Source organism: Leiobunum rupestre, chromosome 5, assembly GCF_980474605.1.
Source record: "Leiobunum rupestre chromosome 5, qqLeiRupe1.1.hap1, whole genome shotgun sequence".
NCBI lineage: Eukaryota > Metazoa > Arthropoda > Arachnida > Opiliones > Sclerosomatidae > Leiobunum > Leiobunum rupestre.
Genome location: NC_143388.1, coordinates 63800546 through 63822187, shown reverse-complemented (window position 1 = coordinate 63822187; position 21642 = coordinate 63800546). Strand labels below are relative to the sequence as shown.

General features: G+C 38.0%; 7 non-coding genes across 7 annotated transcripts; 4 read left to right on the top strand and 3 right to left on the bottom strand.

Annotated features, from left to right (window-relative positions):
- Positions 1–17428: 17428 nt before the first annotated feature.
- On the bottom strand, positions 17429–17501 carry TRNAT-GGU (transfer RNA threonine (anticodon GGU)). The gene has a single exon. It is a non-coding gene; the product is annotated as a tRNA-Thr (tRNA).
- A 266-nt stretch (positions 17502–17767) lies between these two features.
- TRNAT-GGU (transfer RNA threonine (anticodon GGU)) lies at positions 17768–17840 on the bottom strand. Its single transcript has one exon. It is a non-coding gene; the product is annotated as a tRNA-Thr (tRNA).
- Positions 17841–18106: 266 nt separating this feature from the next.
- Positions 18107–18179, bottom strand: TRNAT-GGU (transfer RNA threonine (anticodon GGU)). The gene has a single exon. It is a non-coding gene; the product is annotated as a tRNA-Thr (tRNA).
- Positions 18180–20122: 1943 nt separating this feature from the next.
- On the top strand, positions 20123–20195 carry TRNAT-GGU (transfer RNA threonine (anticodon GGU)). The gene has a single exon. It is a non-coding gene; the product is annotated as a tRNA-Thr (tRNA).
- A 266-nt stretch (positions 20196–20461) lies between these two features.
- TRNAT-GGU (transfer RNA threonine (anticodon GGU)) lies at positions 20462–20534 on the top strand. Its single transcript has one exon. It is a non-coding gene; the product is annotated as a tRNA-Thr (tRNA).
- Positions 20535–20800: 266 nt separating this feature from the next.
- TRNAT-GGU (transfer RNA threonine (anticodon GGU)) lies at positions 20801–20873 on the top strand. The gene has a single exon. It is a non-coding gene; the product is annotated as a tRNA-Thr (tRNA).
- A 266-nt stretch (positions 20874–21139) lies between these two features.
- TRNAT-GGU (transfer RNA threonine (anticodon GGU)) lies at positions 21140–21212 on the top strand. The gene has a single exon. It is a non-coding gene; the product is annotated as a tRNA-Thr (tRNA).
- Positions 21213–21642: the final 430 nt, after the last annotated feature.

The following is a 21642-nucleotide window of genomic DNA, read 5'->3' as shown; positions in this document are numbered from 1 at the left end:
GTGAGAAACAGCGGGCGGTGACTGCGACCACGGAAAGACGATAAGGGAAGTACCCCTAAACAACAATCCGACCTTCGTCTTTCCCTAAACAAGCGCTTCTTTCGATTCTTAGAAAGCGACTCAAATTTCTATTGTAAATTTTCCTATTCCCTAGCTTTCGGCTTAGCGATAGTCTTCCTTGACATTTTTACGATGAGAAATATATATTTAACTGCCTATTTTTGGTTCCACGTCATTTGTCATACCAGAGTTTGGGAAAGGTTTCGAATATGTTTAATGATTGTGAATTTTTCTACGCTAAATGAGCAATTTTCAAAGACGTGAAATTTGACTTTGATACTTGTTGTAACTGATAAAGACCATCGTTGGGTCTACTGTACTTTATCTTTTACCTTTCATTTTTTATGGCAACAAATGTTTTTTAGCTGCATATATAAACGTACAATATTCGTTGTCTGTTTCCAAATTGTTGACTTGCTCTGAATAAACTCAGTTCATTATATTTTAATCTTGCGTACTCCATCCACATAACGACAGGTTATGGGCCCAGCACGCTCCCACTGCGCTTAGATTAGTAGCTAAAGTATTTGCATAGGGTTAGTCTTTGTCAGGAAAGAAGTACGCGTCAAGAAGATCATTACAGAAGGACACAAGCTCCTGTTCAGTCATGGCAACTAGTCACAATGTAAGGATCGAGAGGCTCAGTAAAGACAATTACGACACCTGGAAAATGCAAGTCGAAGCGCTACTTGTCAAGAATGACGTATGGACCTACGTGGATGGAAGTAATCCGAGACCAATATTAGTGAACGGTACCAATGGAAATTCGGCGACCGTTGCAGATTGGGACCGGATGGATAGAAAGGCCAAATCCGATCTAGTACTTGCAATCACCCCATCGGAACTGAAGCAGATCAAAAACTGTGCCACATCTCGAGACGTATGGTTAAAACTCGAATCGATTTACCAGTCTCGAGGACCTGCCCGTAAAGCGACATTGCTGAAGAGACTCACGCTCAACAAAATGGTGGAAGGCGAAGATGTACACGAGCACGTGAAGCAGTTCTTCGATACAGTCGACCGTCTGGAGGAAATGGAGCTGAAAATCAACGATGACCTGCTGGCCATCATGCTTCTATACAGCCTGCCGGACAGTTTCGAAAACTTCAGATGCGCTATCGAGTCACGGGACACCCTGCCTGAACCAGACGCTTTAAAAATCAAAATCATTGAAGAAGCGGACGCGAGGAAGTCTAAAGAGAAGGACACGATTCAGAACGCCATGGTTGCCTTTAAGAAACAACCACGCAAGAAACAATACAAGCTGAATACTGAAGTTTTGAAATCCAACAGTCAAGCTGAGAAAGCCGTTTTCAAGTACAAGTGTCACCGGTGCGGAAAACCTGGTCACAAAGCTGCGGATTGCAAGAATAATCTTCCAGATAAAGCTGGAAAAGCCGAAGAAAAAGCTAACGTAGTCACCGAATGCCGAAGAAACCTCGAAGAGTTCGCTTTCTACACCGATCGAAACGAACAAGACGTCTGGTGTTTGGACAGCGGAGCAACTTCGCATATGACGTCGAAGGGAGAGAAGTTCGAAAGTATCGAAGAGGTCGACAAAACGCTTAATTTAGCCAACAATGACTCGACGGAGATTAAAGGCATCGGCACTGTCAAAATCGAAACGACAAACGGCGAAACGGGAAGAATACTAAAACTGAAAAAAACCCTTCTTGTTCCGGACTTGAGAACGAACTTGATGTCTATATCCAAGGTTACGGATAGAGGTTACGAAGTACTTTTTAAAAAGTCAAAGGCCATCATCCTGAAAACCAATGGGGAAGCAATCGCCATCGCTGATCGGATAGGAGATCTATTTTTCTTGAGGAAGGATACGGAAGCAGTCAACGCCGCGCAAGTCGAAATTACTCCAAAGTCTAACTTGGAAGACTGGCATTACAGATTGGGGCACGTCCACGAAAGAAGCCTGAAAGACATGGCCCGGAAGAATAAGGCTCACGGTTTCAAGCTGGCGAACGAGGAAATCCTATCGACCTGCGAGATCTGCGTCATGGGAAAACAATCTCGAACACAGTTTCCAAAATCTGAAGAAAACCGGACATCTGAGCTCCTGGAACTAATCCACACAGACGTATGCGGACCAATGCGGGTTTCTTCGATAGGTGGTTCAAAATATTTCGTCGTCTTCACCGACGACTATTCAAGGTGGAGTGAAGTTTCGTTTTTAAAAACGAAAGATGAAGTCTTGGACGCTTTCAAGGACTTTAAAAACCGAGTCGAGTGCCAAACGGGAAGAAAAATCAAGGCTTTGCAATCCGACAACGGAACGGAATACTGCAACAACAATTTCGACCATTTCCTAAAAGAAAGTGGAATTTCGAGGAGACTTACCATTCCCCACACGCCACAACAGAACGGAATTTCGGAGAGGAAGAATCGCACGTTAGTGGAGACGGCGAGATGCATGCTAATCCATTCTAAGTTGCCACCATCATTCTGGAGCGAAGCCATCGCCACAGCTAATTACATCAGAAACAGATGTCCTTCTCGAAGCATAAATGGTGATTTACCCTTTACAAGATGGACGGGAAGGAAACCCACCCTAAGTTATCTGCGAACTTTTGGCGTAAAAGCACTGATTCTGGATGAAAAAGATACGAAGGGAAAGTTTGATTCAAGAAGCAAAGAGGCGGTCTTCATCGGCTACTCCGCGGAATCGAAAGCGTACCGTTTTTGGCTGCCAAATGAAAGGAAAATAGTAAGAAGTCGAAATGCCAAATTCTTGGCAAAATTTGATCAAAACGACAACTACGAAGATTTCATTAGCCCGGATATGTACGCTGAGTACGAAGTTAAAGAATGTCATGACTCCACGAAATCTGAAACAGTCGATGCTGAAATAAATTCACCCACTGAAACGACGAACGTTGAACCAACTGAAGTTGGAGTGCAAAGCGTCGATTCAACGGAATTGAAGAAAGGACCTGGACGGCCTAAACTAATACGTACTGGAGAGCCTGGAAGACCAAAAAAGCAGTATAACATGATCCCAAACAGCACTACTCTATCTGAAATCCAAAATGAGTCAGCAAGCCTGATTGGTATCCCAGACCCAGCGAACATAAAGGAGGCGATGGCTTCCGAAAATGCAATGGACTGGAAGGTGGCGACCGTAAGCGAATTCGTGTCCCAAATAAAGTGCAAGACATGGGAAATTGTTACCCAGCCGGAAAACCGCAAAGCCATTGGCAACCGCCTGGTTTTTCGAACCAAATATGACGGAAACGGCCAAGTTGAACGACGAAAAGTTCGACTTGTCGCCAAAGGATTTGCCCAGCAGACTGGAGTGGATTTCCAAGAAACATTTGCCCCAGTTGTCAGATCCAGTTCAATCAGACTCTTAATGGCATTATCCGTGGAGCTTGACTTGATGGTTCATCAAATGGACGTCGTAACTGCATATCTAAATGGCGACATTGATGAAGAAATTTATATGGATGTACCAGATGGCCTTGTAGATGTCCTCCAAGCGATCGTTAAAGCGAACAAAGAAAGCGATGAAGTCGTCAAAACTTCTCGCAAATGGCTCTCCGACTTACAAGGATCAAATAAAGTATGTCGCATCAAGAAGGCCTTGTACGGGTTGAAGCAGTCTGGAAGGCAGTGGTACAAACAACTGGACAAACGTCTGCGTGAGATAGGAATGCGCCCCTTGAAGGCTGACCCCTGCGTTTACATCTCGAAGAAAGGCGAAGACATAATGCTCATCGCCATTTACGTCGACGACTTAATCATTGCTTGCAACAATGCCCGATGGATGGAGGAGACGAAATCCGAACTGAAAAAGAAATTTGAAATGAAGGACCTGGGTGCTATTCACCATTGCCTAGGCATCGAATTCCGGCAAGACCTCGTAAAATCAACTATCCGCATGTCGCAATCAAAGTATACGGAGGCAGTACTTCAACGTTTTTCAATGCAAGATTCGAAACCAATATCTACCCCGCTGAACGCCAACGAGAAATTGATAAAACCCGAATCTCCGTCGGAAGAGAGCATGGAAAGTTTTCCGTACCAAAGCCTTGTCGGATCCTTGATGTACTTGGCCGTTTCCACTCGTCCCGATATCTCGTACGCAGTGAACACCTTGAGTCAGTTCAATACCAACTACAACGAAGAGCACTGGAAAGCTGGAAAGCGAGTTTTACGTTACTTGAGGGGTACAACTCAACATGGACTTCTTTTCAAAAAGAGTGGAGAAGAGCTACAAGGATTCGTTGATGCCGATTGGGGAGGCCGTGTAAATGATCGACGTTCGTACACCGGTCACTTTTTTAAACTGGCAAATGGAGCTGTCGTGTGGGAGGCGAAAAAACAAAAGACAGTCGCACTCTCAAGCACTGAGGCCGAATACATGGCTATGACGGAAGCGACAAAAGAAGCGATGTACCTTAAACAGTTCCTAGGGGAGATTGGAATCTCAACAAATTCCATCTTAATTTACAACGACAACCAAGGAGCCCAAAAGCTTGTCCGAAACCCGATCTTCCATTCCCGCACAAAACATATAGACATCCGTCATCACTTCATCAGAGAAGCGTTCGAATCTGGAGCCATCGACTTGAAATACATGTCAACGAATGATATGCCTGCAGACGTGTTAACGAAGGGACTCTTTGCACCAAAACACCATTCCTGCATCCAGAATTTGGGTATTAAAGATCATCAGTAAATCTGACGCCAAAGCTAAAATATTAATAATCCAGCTCTGGACTTTAAGGGGGACTGTTGTAACTGATAAAGACCATCGTTGGGTCTACTGTACTTTATCTTTTACCTTTCATTTTTTATGGCAACAAATGTTTTTTAGCTGCATATATAAACGTACAATATTCGTTGTCTGTTTCCAAATTGTTGACTTGCTCTGAATAAACTCAGTTCATTATATTTTAATCTTGCGTACTCCATCCACATAACGACAATACTTTTTTGCATTGTGCTTATAAATTTATTTGAGTTTTACAAAACAAAGACCTAAAAATATTGGACACTATAGAGGCTCTCTTTAGCCCAATTGGAATTATTTTTAATTGTTTTCGAAATAATACAATTTTAAATAATTTTAATATAAGATAAAATTTAAGTATTTCGCGGAACTTGAATGACATTTATAAAAATAAACGATTTGGGAGTAAATGTTTAACTGGCGACGCTTAGTGACTTTTATATCGGGCCCACGGCGCCGGCAGTCCCCGAAGGAGAAGGGGCCCAAAAACGCTTCCGAATAACATTGTCCCAAATGATCGAAAATGGCCTCAATATCGAGTTTCGTTGGGCAGGTCATAAAGGACGAGTAACCCGGGTCTTCAGGCAGAAAAACTACACGTGTATTAATTTTGTGTTTCTTCTTTAGAACGAATTCAATTTTATATATAAGAAAATTAAAAATATACAAGAGTGGAAACCCGAAATTTCACAATTGTACCAGATCAGTGTTTGAGCCAGAGTGTTTTATTTTCCACTTCAGACTATTAGCTTTGGAATACTTTTAAATGTCACAGATTTTTATTTATTTTGCGTATAGTCTAGCGCAATAAAGTTTATGAATCTGGATTTGTACGAGATTTTTACCATATTGTGTTAGATTCTGCCAAGTGATCAACCCCTAATTTTTTCAAAAGATGTTTGATCCATTATAATAGGGAAACTTATTAATTATTGGTGAAACTAGAATTACGTATTACCGTAAAATAATCGACCGCTTTAATGTTTTAATCCAAATTCATTTGTTAACTTATGTTTAGTTTTTAAAACTATTCGTCATCGTATGAGTCATACTTCACTTCTACAAAATATGTTCGTTAAACGTGGGTCAGCCTTAAATTTGTTTTAAGGTGATCATGATATTGGAAATCTTAAAATATGAACATATCATTGTACGGGTTCAAATTAGGTTAGTCCCTTTTAAAATAAAATTGGGGCAACTTATAAAACGAAACATGGCGATTTTTAAAATTTTAATATTATTTCGATATTATTTTTTTAATAAAATTAGACTTACCTATACTCAGCCGGACTGCTAGGTTGTATTAATGGAATGAAATATGATTTCATAATAGCATTCGCTTCTTAGTTAAAAAGAACCACGCAACCCTATTGTAAAATAATTTTTGAACTAGGACTAATGATTGTATTGAAAAGGAGCACACTTAGGTTCATGTTTTAAGCGAATTATATTATGCTTATATATAATGGAGCAGTTCTTAATTATAAATCTGCAGTAAATTAATTAATTAAAAAAGCAGTACATTAGCTTTTTTATCAGAAATAAACAGGAAATTGGTAGTTGCGAGCCAAGCAGTTAATAAAGTAAATATATAAGTTGAAATTTTTTTAATGTCTGTTAAAATGAAAAACAATTAAGGCCTTGTAAAATAGTTTTGATTTAAGCGACCAATTATCATACCTTCTTATTAACCTTTCCAAATTTTATTTCTATTCTTACTTTGTTAATGGTTTTTTTATAATTTAACCTTCACAGAACTAACGATTTAGTTTTTATTACTGCCTCATTAATTCATAGTCATAATATTAGCAGTACAGGAAGAAGGAACCGGAAGCAAAATGGTGGCTTGAGATTTAAAGTGCCTCTAAGAAAATGTCTTCGATTAGAATACAAGTACTACGTCTCAAGAGATCCTGGTAGGAATTAGACTTAAAATAAATCGAGAAAAGCAAATTAGTATACATTCTTTTACGACCGTATCCCCCCCCCCCTTACAATCTCCCATGTGGCAGCCGCCACGGCCGTACTACCTAGGCCTCCACTATTGAAATTTCTTTCCCCTAACGGGTCCCCTCCCCAGGTAGTCAAGCTATGGATTCCCCCACGAATAATCTACGTCAGCGGTACCCAATTATTTTTTACTATGGAACCCTAAACTATCCACCTAATTCTGGCGGAACCCCAACTCATTTTTTTTTACTTATCTTAAAAGACTCTTGACGCAAACAAAGATGGCCGCGCTGCGAATTTTCGGAACCCCCGTGACCCTTCCGCGGAAACCCAGGGTTCCGCGGAACACCTTTTGGGAACCGCTGCTTTACGTAAAAGAATCAATTTGTTTTTATATCGTGATACAAAAATAAATCTACATTTTTCTATAATGCGGTCGAACATCATTGTCTAAATTAAAAAAGAACATGATATAAATTGCAATCACTTAAGATAAAAAATATACCCATTTCATATAACGATAAAGAACATCAATATTACTATTTAACTAAAATAATAAATTGTATGGCTAAATCTATCAATTTCAGGATTTTGAAAATGTTTCATTGATAATTTTATTTTTTATTGTATATACCGTTTAAAAATGTGAACAATTTTATTTTAAAAACAAATCACCAAAAAGCTTTCGCTATTGTAGTTTCAAAAACCGGTAACTCGAAATTTTCTTTACGGATTTTTTCAAAAAGAGCAATTCAACCTTCGTTTATATGGTTTTATATTTCTCCAATGTTTATAAAGCATTTCTTAATACTATTTTTCTGAATTTAAATAATTTAAAACGATTCGTAGTCAACGGTTTAAATGTCCAAAATCTATTTATTTAAATCCAACGTTTCGGAGCAGAGCTGCTACTTCTTCTTCAGCTGCATATTTACACTTCTGAAAGAGAAGGGGCAGTTCCTCCGAAATGTTGGAATAAAAAAAATATATATTTTGCGAAATTAAACTGTCACATTCTTCGTCCCATTTTAATTTGGTAATTCGCAATATAGGCCTACTCCTAGCTTTATCTGGTTATCTTATTATAAACCTGGGAACCTATGGAGCGATTTGATGTAATGTTTTCTGACCCTGTTTTTATGTATTTTGATTTTTTTGATTTGTAATGTAATTGTTTTAGAAATGAAAATCCTGGAAAACTATAAAAGGGGAATTAAAAAAATGGCAAAACTGAAAGCTACAATGTCTTGGAATGGTGGAAGAATTAGTTTGGTTATTAAGCCGTATAATTTATGACGTTAACACGTTTATATCAAATTTTTTTTCATTGTATTCTTTCTTTCTCACTCCTTTGCGTCCATTTTCAAAAACTATTGACACTGGTAGCCACGACGAAAAACGAAGTTAAAGCATTTCACCGTGCTTTTGCTATAGGTAATCCAAAAAGGAGAGCACGGTTTCTTCTCCAACCCCTTCATTTTTCCTGTCTCTTTCTCCAGGCCCGTTTAGCCCAGCGCCGCCTTTCCTCATACTCTCCGGGCCGAACTTTTCTTTGAACCCTGTTATTCACCCTCCCCGTTCACATAGTTCAGTCCGCGGTTCAAGAGGAAGATCGTCGCGGAAAGGGGAAGGGTCGTACGTCTCGCCGAGGAGAGAATGTCAAAACATACCCACGTGCTTAAAGCCACGTGTTTTCCAAATATAACTTAAAGATGAACTTTAAATGTATATTGGTACGTCAAATAATGCGGAACCACTTGTCCAAAGTCTTTTCCATCGCGGGACATTGACCTAAGCCCATTTTTAGAAATGACATATGTCCTCGATGGGTAAAAAAAATACAAATATTTGGCAACGAAACATTGGCGTAAAATACGGTTATAAGTTTATGGTTTTGGTCTCTTCTTGATGAAATACCTATTTACTTTTGCATTCGTTTTAATTATTACATTTATACTTATACATTTTCAATACTTTTACATAAAATTAAATTAAAACATTAATTTGGGGCACCTGTCTTTTTCGAATTAACATTTTTTTTTGGACTCGAGGATTTTTCAATCCAAAAATAACCATTACGCGAAATGAAGCTCAGCTATCCCAAAAATTCACCCTTAAGGTTGGTTTCACATTATAGACGAAATATTAGCCGCGTAAAGTTAGACAGCGGTAAAACCATAAGTCTATAATATTGTTTCATAAGTTTGTCACTTTGGGGAATATTTTACTGAGAGCTAGTAGCGGAGTGACGTCATAACAAGAAGAAAATCTCCCCCTAGCGAGGCGCTGTGAAAGGCTACCTGTGACTCGTTAGCAAGCGGACGCAAAATGGCGACGAAGCCCGTAATGCTATCTGTTTTGTGAATAGCTCTCATTAATACTTCTGCATGTGAAGAATAGTAAGTGTACACTTATGTAAAAATATTATACACTTCTGGTAAAACTAAAAGTATATTATTTTGTGATCAGCGTTTACCGCTACGATTCTGTTGCATTTTCTGTTGAGTGGGAAACCAGCTTTTAAAATTGAATTGAATATCCCATATGACTTAGGGCGAATGGGGTACGGGAGATACCGTGGCAAATCAATGTAATACTTTTTGTGCCAGGAATTCAGCCTGAAAATGGATATTTGTCCTATAAACATATATGGCACCATTCACAACTTGCAGCGAATAGGCTACGCCCCGTTTCCTTTACCAGTCTCTTTCTCTTGGAATTTAAAAGTAGAGGGTCTTATCAATAAATCACTTTGTGGACGTTCCGTTCTCGTTTAGATCCCTCTGATTTACCGAGTACGTGCACGCATCAAAAACTATTAAAAATTATTTATTAAACTTCTTAACAAATAGTCCTATAAATCCCCTGAAAAATTAATTTAAATTTTGGGACTAATTAAAAGAACCACTGGACAAATCTGATTTATCGAACAACTTCATTTTGTTAGGGTAATTTTTCATCTTTAGCGTCCTGAACTTCAGTGACCCCCGAATGCTCTATCGAATTTACTGGGAGAACTTAGGGTGGCAATCATAAAAGTTAAATAAATAACGTTTTTTTCATGAATCTATTTAACCCATGAATATTCAACTCCATCATTAGCCACGTGGTATACTCTGAGAAAACGTGGGGCGGAGCCTATTTTCGCGCCATACGTGTGATTTACTTTTTTAAGCCAATAAGAACGAATTCAGAAATGATGGCATTTTAGGGTAAGATAGTTTATGAGAGCAAAATAACCTCGAAATGACTTCTCACTGACGGTTCGCGTTATTTTGTTAAAAATAAGGTTTGAAGTTATTAAAATTTCTAGAATAAAACTAAAAAATTAAGGAATGCAACTCCGATCTTTGGAAAACGATTCTATCGAGTGCCTGTGAAGTTATTAACAATTTAAACATACAAACAATCTCTGAAAAGCTAAGCCTCGGTGATACTTCGGAAGAAAACCCGAGTCAGTGTTTGCCATATTATTATTAAATCATAATTGCTCTATTAAAATTATAAATATTCTAATAGTAATATTAAAAAATACACGAATATATTTAATTAAATAGATTCACGATAAATTTCAAGTTCCGCGAAATACTTAAATTTTATCTTATATTAAAATTATTTAAAATTGTATTATTTCGAAAACAATTAAAAATAATTCCAATTGGGCTAAAGAGAGCCTCTATAGTGTCCAATATTTTTAGGTCTTTGTTTTGTAAAACTCAAATAAATTTATAAGCACAATGCAAAAAAGTATCAAAGTCAAATTTCACGTCTTTGAAAATTGCTCATTTAGCGTAGAAAAATTCACAATCATTAAACATATTCGAAACCTTTCCCAAACTCTGGTATGACAAATGACGTGGAACCAAAAATAGGCAGTTAAATATATATTTCTCATCGTAAAAATGTCAAGGAAGACTATCGCTAAGCCGAAAGCTAGGGAATAGGAAAATTTACAATAGAAATTTGAGTCGCTTTCTAAGAATCGAAAGAAGCGCTTGTTTAGGGAAAGACGAAGGTCGGATTGTTGTTTAGGGGTACTTCCCTTATCGTCTTTCCGTGGTCGCAGTCACCGCCCGCTGTTTCTCACTGCCTCTCTCTCACCCGCTCCTTTGACAAGCCGCTTCCCGCCTTTCGAATTTTCCATTCGGTGTAAAAAGGCATCTTTGGTCGGGTTTCAGCTCCACACGCATTACACGTGCGTCACTTTATTATTCTTTCAACTTCAAAATCGGTAAGCTAATTGCGCACTAAGTTACTGAAAATATGGGACGCTAACTGGAATTGCGAGAGTTTACGCAAAGAATTTAGACCCCAGGAATGGAAACTGCAGCTCCACCTAGTATAATTTGCTTGTCCCTAGCCTCCAAAGGCATACCTAGGTTGACAGGCTTATTTCCGGTTCTATTGATTCGCCTAGCCGGAAGCTCTCCCGTCAACTCGAAACTGAGACATTAACGGTTTTTCTTTCCATTCCTGGGGTCTAAATTCTTTGGTTTACGCGATAGAGTAGTGGCACTCCGTAGCTTAGGCCATGGCCGCCATTTTGGGTGTAATTTTTTTATCCATCGTTAAAAGCATCGGTGACGTCCTATGACGTTACAGTTCCATTACTCAATTTACGGGATAATTCACCGATTTCAAAGTCGTTTTTCACACCAAATTTTTAAAATTTCTAATGAACTTGTTATAAATCATTCGGTTCCTAAGAAATGTTTCTCTAAAATAAAACGAATAGAACGTAGACGTATTAAAGGTAGACTTGACGTCACAAGACTGAGCTTTATCAGAATAATCTAGGCACGGGCGATTTATATTCACGCGTAAATTTGTAAAAGTAAAAAGCAATGGCGTAAGAGCCAAATTTTAACAGGAAGGACACGATACTTTACAGAAAGGCCTATTATTTCAAGAATATGAATATTCATCAGGTTAAGCGACTGAAGCTAAAAAAACCGTGAGCGTGAAATGTGTAGGAGTGAAGACGTAGCTTTATCGCGAATATTCTACACTCTTACGAGCTCCCTCTATACCTTTTCTAGGCGCATGAAATCTGTTAATCCAATTGAAATTAACTGATAATATTTAAATTAATATACACATCATTTTTGAACCACTAGGATCTACCGGGATGTCGATTAGCGACAAAGAAATGGCCGCGAATAGAAACGAATGGAATTTTTAATATGCTATTTTTATATTTATTAATGATATTTAAATAAATTAATTTAATCGAAATAAACACGTTTTTATAATTATTAAAAAATGGTAAGGTTCTGGCGAACAAATAAATTTGTAGCTTCTCGAAATAAGTCTAACTGCTGTAAATATTAGTTATATTTTAAAATGTTATCTTTTTTTGCTACTGATGAAAATAATTTCAAATATTAAGGAGATTATGCCCCAGCTAGGAAGCAGGTAATGATAAGGTCTAGAAGTCTATGCATAGCCTTATTACATTCACACTTAACGCGGTAGGCATTCTTTCTGCTCGTTTCCTCACTATTACTTTATACTTGCGCACTTTGATTAAGTTAATTAACATGATTACGTGTCGCATAAATTGAAAAGCTAAGACTAATCAATTTAACGTTTTCACCTCTTGCACATATACTTGAATAAGACTAACTAAACGCCAAATATAAAAACAAACTTAAATAAGTCACTATGAGCTAATCAATCTTTTACCGAAACTCCCACAAAAAATGTGAATTTTCTATTTTGTAAACAACTAATAAAACTTTATTTAAATTATGAATTATTAATTGTTTATTAAAAAAACCTTTTATGTTCCTTTAATAATTTGAATCTGCAAATTAACATTTAAAATATAAGTATCTAAAACTAAAACAATTTTTTTAATTCGAATTATTTTGCCGCGAAAGTAGCTTCGTTTTTGTATAGAAAAGTATTGATTTTTCTCTTCCGTCATTCTCGCGCGCCATCCAACGGGGCGCGAAGTAACTACCCTCTCTCGTATCCTCCCACCACCCCAAACCTGCCCGACGCCGAGTCCGAATCGTACGCCGGGTCCCTATCTCGGAACGGCACCCGGTCAAATATCGATCGCGCCGAGTCTCTTCGGTTTCTCGGACTCGGAAAGGTTTCCCCCGACCCGCGCACCCCGCCGGGTCCCGTGCCGAGCCGAGTGCCGAGACCGGTTCGATTCTGTTCGTACTGTAAGGTCCGTCGTTACTGGTCTTGGAGACAACTGGAACATTCCTGAAGAAACAATAGCGGGAATAGAAGAGCTAACTTGTCAAGTGTATTGTAGTAACACCAAAATAAAAAAGTCAATACACTTCGATATCAAATCTTCAAAGCTAAAAAGGGTAACTTGCAATCGGGACAGCGGCCACCTGGTCTGGATACGTTACAGCAACACACTTGTCGAGCAAATTAACAAGCTGGTATTTTGAAACGAAGCCTTGAAAATTTTCCTGATATTCCTAACCCGACAAATGGCCATGGTTGGATAAGTGACGAAGAAGGAAATCTGGAAATAAATTGGATGACAGGTTTACCAGCCCCAGAGACGGTTTTAAATCTTATGGCTTTCAAATGCTCTAGAATATGTAAACCAACGGAATGTACATGCAAGTGTACATCAGCGTGCAAATTGGCAAACTGTTGGAAGGTGGTGGATGATGTTGAAGTCGATTTGATAGGTCATGAAGACAGTGACTCATGCAACAGCGATGAGGACTAATTAGATTGTACTTAAAATATTACATACTGTATATTCATAAATTTAAAATATATAATATATTTAAAATTTCGTTCCTAAAATAGGTGTATTTCTTATTTTTCACGTTTCAATAGAGCGACATTCTGCCATCCCCCTTTGTTTTTTCTTATCGTAGCACCACGTATAAGTACTCTAGCGACTAGTGAAATACCTTAAAATAAAGATATATAGATAAAGCATACATTTTGTTCGTTAATAAAAATCTCGGTGGCGCTGTTTAGTACTGGAGAAGCCAAACGTAGATGTATTACGGAGTAAAAATGTGTTTTTTTGAATTTAACAGACAAACTAATCTATTTACGATAATTATGTACGTACATAAATTGAAGAACATATTAATATCATTAATTTAAAGTACTGCACGTTGACCTGCGATATCAGGCGACTGAGATACGACTGTTTGAAGATATGTCTCCGACACCATCTTTAATGGGCCGCCATTTTTAACAGCTGGGCGCTAGAGGGCGCCGGCAAATGGTTCCTGACTCCTGATACACTACTATACACAGACATTATATTTTCGTTTGGTCAGAAGATTTATTGTCGAATGGTCGATTTTAGGCACGTGGCTAACGGACTACTAAAATCTATAACCACACCTTTTCTATGAACTATAATTTTTTCAAAGGTCCCGAAGATAAACTTGTATAAAATATAAAATAGACTAATTGTAACGATTACTAATAAACATTCGAAAAATTCCAGTTATCCACGTGTAGTGCTCCGAATCGGTTAATCATATTTATGAGTTATTCGTTTAATTTTTGACAATTTATTCACCGATGGTTATCCGATAAACAAAGTACCTCTATCTTTAATTTCGGCTAACGAACAAACGAATATATTTTTAAATGTGTAACTTCGTTTATAACGTATCGTCTTTAATCCGAGAAATAAATGCCAAAAATACCTTATCTATCAGATAAGTCTATATTTTTTATAAAATATATTTTATACATTGCACATTTTAACTTAAAAGAATAATGAAATTTATCCATTTGAATATGTTTAGCCACGTCGGATTATTCATCGACAAAATACGATTAACCACAGATAAAGTTCATAGGTCTCTTATTGCAATGGGATACACCGTTCAAACTATTTCGCTAGTTGAGAGCCAAATTCAAGCGAGTCTAAAAATCCTTATTTAAAATACAGATTTTTACTATGTCCCTTATGAGGGGTTTTACAATCATCGTGTCTGTGTGTGTCTATATTCTGCGAACGCGTTACCGGGGTCAAAGTCCAAAACGCGTTAACGGGTGAAAAGTCGTGAATTCGTGTTTTAAGGTTGGCAAAACCACCGTCTGACGGTGAGCGTTAACGGGTAAAGTTGCGGTTTGGTTGTTTTTTTCGTTAACTCTCACCGTCGCCTCGGTTTCGGCTCAGTTGTAATGGGAATTTGTTGCAATGTCTGTCTATGTGTAGTGTAGGAATGTTGAGTTTGTTTGTTATGGCGGTTGTGAGTGTTGAGTTTGTGTTATGGTGGTTGTGAGTGTTGAGTTTGTGTTATGGCGGTTGTGAGTGTTGAATTTGCATATGCGTCTTTGCCCTCCAACTTCTTCTTATTGACTTTTGGGACGGACCGAGTGCTGAGGGTTACGATAATCGTCTCAACGTCCAAATGGCAGGGTTTCCACCAATTGTTTACGGTATTCGTCTTAGTATCAATTTGCGATCGCATCAGGCGGGATTTAAACCCAAGACCTCCTGTTTAACAGGCGGACGTTCTACCACAGAACCACCGACACTTATTACGCTTTACCGAAAATTAGACCTTCAGCTTTATCGGAAGCGTTTATTACAAATTAACAGAGTATTAAATTTTGGTTGTTATTAAATATAATGAAATTTCGAGTTCCATTTAAATTATTGCATCGAAGTAATTCTACTAGCTGTAGCGTATTCTCTGTTGATAAAAAAGAATGCTCCGCCCAGGTTTCGAACCCGAGCCCTTCTGCACGACAGGAGAATGTTCTACCACAGAACCACCGATAGATTTTACGCTTCTTTGAAAATTATAAACTCAGCTTAGCGGAAGAGTATATTAATGGTTTTTAAAGTCTACATTTTTTACGTATGCAATTTTAAAGGTCAAATCTTGTTTTAGCGCAGTCAGCCGAGATAAGAGGGTTAAAGGGTAGACCCTGTGGGTGGTCCACTTTGTTAGTTTTTTGTTATTTATTTACGGGTTTTATTATCGACCTATATATATAGTTGTGTTAATTCAAAGGCGATAATTTAACGTTTATTGCTTTGAGAGCTGTCGGTTAGTCTAGTGGCTCTCTGTGCTTTGTTGATGGTACGGTTTTTGCTTCTTGTAAATACATTTGGTTGGGATATTTGGATATCTACGATTTCTAACGCAGTCAATGATTTCCTGGGTGTGCGAGTCATTATATGATATTGGAAATTGGATGGTATTGGTCTTTTTCATGCGGTATGTGTCACAACGTCAACTGGAAGTCTAAGAGTGTTGAAATAAAATGAGCGTTAAAGATGCGGCAAGTATTTCGTAAGCGAGAAAAATACAAATACCATCTGTAGATATTTCTTTCATTAAAATTTGCTTCGTATTATATTCAACTGATAAACATGTACTGTAAAAAGGATTAAATTGAATTGTGCATTGTTTTAGTACGTCTAACTCACTGTTGTAACTACTTAATTTATAATATTTTGAATAAATTAAAATCGGTTGTTTCGTCTCATTTATTTTAATTATAATTAAAATTTTATACCGGGTGGGATGGAACCGGGATTACGTTTTTAGTAAATAACTCTGAATTGCGGAGATATATCTTTAAGGATCATCTCGAGAAATAAATACCACTAGGGACAATTCTTCCGAGGAGAGGTATATTCTGGTAAGCTTGCCAACTTTTTATTTTAAATCTATTTATTATTACAATTAAAGTACTGTAAAAGGAAGTTAAAAGTATTTAGAACTATTAAGTAATATGCCAGCCTTATGTAACACGTGCACTCGGGAATTCTTAATTGGAATTTCCAAAGCCAGGTATTTCGTTTTACTTGATGTCATTTTCAATTTACCAAACGTGTTGCGGACCCAGATAAACAGTCACCGAAGCAATGGTATAGCGGTGGTGTAGAAGATTTGTACGCTTCTTCTTATTTTCCGTATCACTTATTTCGATATCGTGCACTCGATCACAATAAACTATTCTACAAATTATTACTTTCTTGGTTGTTCATATTGGTGGCCCGATTTTTCATGAAGCAGGGAGGCTCAAAATAGGATTATCTGGCAAACTTACCAACCCAGTTGTTTGGCTAAATAATGGATTTAAGATAAAAAAAAACCTTGTCATTTAACAGTTATAATTTTATACCAACCATTGTAACTAGTGATTTTACTATATCTCGTTGATTATGTTTATAAAGCACTTATGGATGTTCTATTCTTTGAAATACACCATATTTACGCAGACTACCTCAGCTATATTTTAAAAATCGACTTCATGGGTAATGCTTTAGAAATTACAAACAAAATAGAACTACGCACTAGGGACGTGTCCTGAGTGAAAAAAATTATTTTAAAATTTCTATGAGCTAGTATATTGGAAATGTACCAAAAATCCGTTAATAGTAAACATTCGTTGTCAACTTCAACAGCCAACATCGTGAAAATTAAATATATAAGGTTAATGGTTATATTTTTAAAGTGATATATGTATACTGTTAAATAAAAAGTTGAGAAGGGAACAAATTGTGGAGATTTTTAAAATTTTTACAGTGTTCTATAAAAGTATTGGGACCTTTTGACCTATCTAGTTAATTGAAATTGGTCATTTTCACTCCACCCTTATAATTACGCAGGAATTAATATATATAGAAGTTTCATTTCAAATCAAGGAATACCTCTGCGTATTGTTCCATACCAGAGTGACTGAGAAAAATCATTTCACCTCGGGCAGGAATCGAACCTACGACCTTTGGGTTACCGTCCCAACGCCACTACCATTGGACTACCGAGGCCACGAATAATCAGGCCTCGGACATCCAATTTAAGAATGACTCGATCTGGTTCACATTATTGACGGGATACATTTAACCCGTTGTTGACGGTGCCGTAGCACTTTACGTCAACTAATTTATAACAGGACCTTGATAGCCTGTAGTCATAACATTGAGAATTTATTATTTATAATTACGCAGGAATTAATATATATAGAAGTTTCATTTCAAATCAAGGAATACCTCTGCGTATTGTTCCATACCAGAGTGACTGAGAAAAATCATTTCACCTCGGGCAGGAATCGAACCTACGACCTTTGGGTTACCGTCCCAACGCCACTACCATTGGACTACCGAGGCCACGAATAATCAGGCCTCGGACATCCAATTTAAGAATGACTCGATCTGGTTCACATTATTGACGGGATACATTTAACCCGTTGTTGACGGTGCCGTAGCACTTTACGTCAACTAATTTATAACAGGACCTTGATAGCCTGTAGTCATAACATTGAGAATTTATTATTTATAATTACGCAGGAATTAATATATATAGAAGTTTCATTTCAAATCAAGGAATACCTCTGCGTATTGTTCCATACCAGAGTGACTGAGAAAAATCATTTCACCTCGGGCAGGAATCGAACCTACGACCTTTGGGTTACCGTCCCAACGCCACTACCATTGGACTACCGAGGCCACGAATAATCAGGCCTCGGACATCCAATTTAAGAATGACTCGATCTGGTTCACATTATTGACGGGATACATTTAACCCGTTGTTGACGGTGCCGTAGCACTTTACGTCAACTAATTTATAACAGGACCTTGATAGCCTGTAGTCATAACATTGAGAATTTATTATTTATAATTACGCAGGAATTAATATATACAGGGTCTTTTTTTTTGCTCGGAAAAGTGTTTTTTTTCAAAAACTATTTATAGTACCGATTTAAAATTTGGAAGGTCAATTCTCTATACCGGGGGACATCAGTTTGAGAAATTTGAGCGTTTTCGGTAATGTTTTTCACCAATTTTGAAAAATTATTTTTCGACCACTAGGTGCGAGATAAAACATTTCTATTATAAAGTTGTAGGCCGTCATCGAAAACCCTTAAAAATTGTTCACTCGACGAAAAACAATTTATTTATCAGTGAAAATTCGAGCTTGAAAAATTTACAAGTTGGTGAAGCCAAATTACGATTGTTTGAAACGATAATTGAAAAGGGAACAAGTCTAATACAAACGTAGTATAGTTTTCACACTTGAAAAAATGTACACGTTTGGTTTTTAAATGCAGATATTTTATTCACATAAATTTTTACAAAACATTTTCAATAATATCACCATTGGCTGCAACACAGGTTTGTGCGCGGACAATTAAGTTCTCAAACGCTTTCTCTACCATTTCTGGTGTGACGTCTCGGCAAGCACTGATTATTCGTCTAATGAGTTCCTCCCTAGTTTCAATGGGCGTGGCGTATACCTTTGCTTTAACGAATCCCCAGAGAAAATAATACAGCGGTGTTAGGTCAGGTGACCTTGCTGGCCAATGCACTGGACCATTTCTCCCTATCCACCTTTCTGGAAACTCGTTGTTGAGGTGCTCAGTTACTTGCCGGGAAAAATGCGGAGGGGCGCCATCTTGCTGAAACCACAACTGACGTCTTTCAGCCAATGGAAGGTCGTCGATTGCGTCACTCAGTTCTGTAGAAAATGTAAATACCTTTGGCCGTTGAGGTTCGTCGGCAGGAAAAAGGGACCAATCAAACGGTTTCCAACAAGTCCAACCCAAACATTGACCCGTTCAAATTGAACCTGGTGATGATATTCAAAACCCCAATGTGGGTTGATGTCAGACCAAAGATGGCTGTTTTGATGATTAAAGGGCCCATCTCTAGAAAATGACGCTTCGTCGGAGAACAAAACATGGCGCAAAAATTGTCTATCTTCTTGGACAGCATTTAGTAACCAGTTGCTAAATTCATAACGTCTTTGATGGTCTCCGTCAATTAGTCCTTGGTGGAGCGTAGCTCTGTATGGGTGATAGCGATTCTTACGAAGAATTTTCCACACACGATTTGCAGAACAACCCAAATCAGCAGCGGCGTTAGCGCAACTGTGACGAGGATAAGCCACAAAGTACGCGAGTACATTGTTCTCGAAGTCTAAATCCGGTTGACCCAATCCGCGAAACCTAGGTGCAAGTTACCAAATTGATTGAAATCGTGAATTGCTCGTCTTACTGTATTTACAGATGGTGCTCCATTTGGATGTCTTTCTGCGAAGATTTCAGTCACTCTTCTAAGGTTTTGCGCTGCTTCTCCATAGTAAATGGCAACTATCTCGGTACGCTCAGCTACTGAATAACGAGGCATTGTTCGAAATATTATCAAACACTGATAATAATCTCCCAAAGTTTTACTTTAAATACCCAATGCATGTTTAGGATTGACCTATAGCCTCGTGTTTTTTTAAATCCGGTCGTTTTTTTAACCAAAGTTTCAACTGGATTAGGTAATTCGGTTTCAATTATCGTTTCAAACAATCGTAATTTGGCTTCACCAACTTGTAAATTTTTCAAGCTCGAATTTTCACTGATAAATAAATTGTTCCATACCAGAGTGACTGATTATTCGTGGCCTCGGTAGTCCAATGGTAGTGGCGTTGGGACGGTAACCCAAAGGTCGTAGGTTCGATTCCTGCCCGAGGTGAAATGATTTTTCTCAGTCACTCTGGTATGGAACAATACGCAGAGGTATTCCTTGATTTGAAATGAAACTTCTATATATATTAATTCCTGCGTAATTATAAATAATAAATTCTCAATGTTATGACTACAGGCTATCAAGGTCCTGTTATAAATTAGTTGACGTAAAGTGCTACGGCACCGTCAACAACGGGTTAAATGTATCCCGTCAATAATGTGAACCAGATCGAGTCATTCTTAAATTGGATGTCCGAGGCCTGATTATTCGTGGCCTCGGTAGTCCAATGGTAGTGGCGTTGGGACGGTAACCCAAAGGTCGTAGGTTCGATTCCTGCCCGAGGTGAAATGATTTTTCTCAGTCACTCTGGTATGGAACAATACGCAGAGGTATTCCTTGATTTGAAATGAAACTTCTATATATCTTAATTCCTGCGTAATTATAAATAATAAATTCTCAATGTTATGACTACAGGCTATCAAGGTCCTGTTATAAATTAGTTGACGTAAAGTGCTACGGCACCGTCAACAACGGGTTAAATGTATCCCGTCAATAATGTGAACCAGATCGAGTCATTCTTAAATTGGATGTCCGAGGCCTGATTATTCGTGGCCTCGGTAGTCCAATGGTAGTGGCGTTGGGACGGTAACCCAAAGGTCGTAGGTTCGATTCCTGCCCGAGGTGAAATGATTTTTCTCAGTCTCTCTGGTATGGAACAATACGCAGAGGTATTCCTTGATTTGAAATGAAACTTCTATATATATTAATTCCTGCGTAATTATAAATAATAAATTCTCAATGTTATGACTACAGGCTATCAAGGTCCTGTTATAAATTAGTTGACGTAAAGTGCTACGGCACCGTCAACAACGGGTTAAATGTATCCCGTCAATAATGTGAACCAGATCGAGTCATTCTTAAATTGGATGTCCGAGGCCTGATTATTCGTGGCCTCGGTAGTCCAATGGTAGTGGCGTTGGGACGGTAACCCAAAGGTCGTAGGTTCGATTCCTGCCCGAGGTGAAATGATTTTTCTCAGTCACTCTGGTATGGAACAATACGCAGAGGTATTCCTTGATTTGAAATGAAACTTCTATATCACAATAATTATGTTTGAAAGCCCTACTGAAGTAGATTTATGTTGTCTTTGTGAAGTTTTTGACCCCCTTGACTTGAGTGGGCAAACGTTCACTTCTTTCCCTCCAATCGAACAACCTTCGCGAATATTCCTTCCTAGGTGCCATTTTCGATCTTTGCGAAGGGGGCAGGGAGCAATATCTGTCTCTATGACACTGCACCGATCAGCCGCTAAAACTGTACTCTCGACGTCCACGACTTTAGGATTATTGATTTGTATCGGTTATAATCGTTTAGTTATTGGAATCGGTTATAATCGCTATTGGTAATAATTATCGGTAAAATATCGATAGTTTATAATCGGTTTGGGTAATAA